Here is a 2,092-nt window from a genome sequence, read left to right as displayed (position 1 = left end):
GTTTTTCATGGTTATGCCTATGGGGTCACCCCTCGATGGCCTGATCTGGTTTCCAAGGTGTATATGAATCGTAACTCTTATTTGAAGCCCTAGCTCAATCTCTAGTTCACGTGGCCAAGGTAAAACATATAATTGAAGGTTGGAATAGTGCATAAAAGCCATGACTGATTCCATAATAGCCCTTGATAGGTTTACATGGAATATCCGCATATGATGTATGCCATATTTGGTTAGTGTAGAACATAAGACAAAGATATGTATGAGGGTTGTTGGGAAGTTGGCATTTCCTGAATGGTTGGTGGCATCTTGTGTGTTGGTAATGATGTCAACCAAACTAGCATTGATCTTAGGGGGAGTCCCCCATGGTTGTTACATTCTTAGGTAGAGAACCATCATAGTAGCAGGACATGAAAAGAAGCTATAAAGTCTTATAGATATGATGGTTTGGAGTCCCAGGCTTTGGGGTAGCTTCTACCTCAGGGGATCAACTTAAAGGCTCGTGGAAGTGGCATAGATAGATAGTGCTTGGAAAGGGCTTTCCAATGGTATGTGGAAGTATGCAAATGGTCTCTTAGATTATGATTTATTTCTAGTAAAATCTCAAGTGCCCCAATTCAAAGTTAGCAAAGCTAAAGGAGTATCTGACCCTTTTAGAGCATAGACAAGTTTGGCATAGTAGTAAAGCATAAGTATAACGGAGACACTAAATGAGGATTGGGCTTATGGGGCCAGACAAAGTAGTAGAGGGGGTATTATGATTGGTCACTAGCGAATCCCACATAACACATAAGCATGCAACAATGACCTCGATGGGTGGATCCAGAGAAAATTACAAAGGGTTGCAGGAGGGCGGCCGGGGATAGAAGCAGCGGGCTTGCGTGTACAACCCATGAAACAATGGATTAGTCATCAAGACCTTTTTTTTATTGGAAAATGATTTAAAGTTGGGAGTTCCTGCTTGAAAATCAAGCCTAAAGGGAATACCCTAGAGGCTTTATTAAGGACAAAGAGAACCGGTGGGAGGATAGCACCAGGCAATGTGGTAGTAGTGCAGAAATAGAGAGCGAGAAGTATTAAAGAAATGGTCGGGACCCCTTTGAAAAATTAACAAAGGATTTCACTGCAAAACACTAGGCCTGAGACTCTTTTCTCTCTCCTCGAAGTGGGCACATGGCAACATTGGAGTGGCCAAGGTGATGTCAGCATGAGATCAATATAAATGGATACATGGCAAGAAGATTCGTCATTTTGGGTGGCCTAATAGGCAAAATACAAATGACACGTGACATCACTCCAGAGGTGCCACGTGGTGTGAGTGACATCAACATGACATCATCCCATAGGTCTCGGTCTAGAAGGTTTGAGCGACGTGCACAGAGGAATCAATAGTTTGGTTGGGCATCAAATATACATGGTCATGTCATAGCATGGGCCAATGGAAAATGCGTCGAGAAGATCCCATGGGATGCATAAGCTTGCAAGGCTCACCTTGGTGGAAATAAATGGGGGAAAAAAGTGTTTAGCCAAGGTAACAGATCGAGGCGATGGAAGATTTCACCAACATTTGACAATTTTGCCAAATGACATAATGCATGCCCAAGTCTTGGTCTTACGGCGGCTTTCACGTGTTATTGTGACTGACAGCCTTCTGTTTAAAGGGGGGACTGCAGGCTAAGGGATTGACATCTGTTGATATGAACAAGTTGGAAGCTTTGAAGTTGAGTCCATCCATATTTTGTGGTTATGCCAAATTGGCTTTGCCATCGCTGACTTATGTGGGCACTGAGTGAGTCATAAGTTGTTTGAATGCATGTTTTGCTAATAAAGTCAATGGCAAGTGTTGAGAGAACTAGATAATGGTAGTAAGGACCATGAATGCACAAAATGAATTAATGAATCCTATCTCTAAAAGAAACAATCCACCTCTGATCTATCTTGCACATGATAAATAATTAAATTCAATATTGCTAAGTGAAGAAGCTCTAATTACAAAGCACAAGAGCCATGCCTTTAGTACACTTTGATCTCTCTGGGAAATTAAGAAGGATGGAGAGTCTTGTTGCAACACTCAATGTGAACTAGGAATTAATTC

The sequence above is a fragment of the Pinus tabuliformis genome, chromosome Q, assembly GCF_031772625.1.
Source record: "Pinus tabuliformis cultivar Carrire ecotype Pingquan chromosome Q, CPIR1, whole genome shotgun sequence".
Lineage (NCBI taxonomy): Eukaryota > Viridiplantae > Streptophyta > Pinopsida > Pinales > Pinaceae > Pinus > Pinus tabuliformis.
This window is presented reverse-complemented; position numbering follows the sequence as displayed.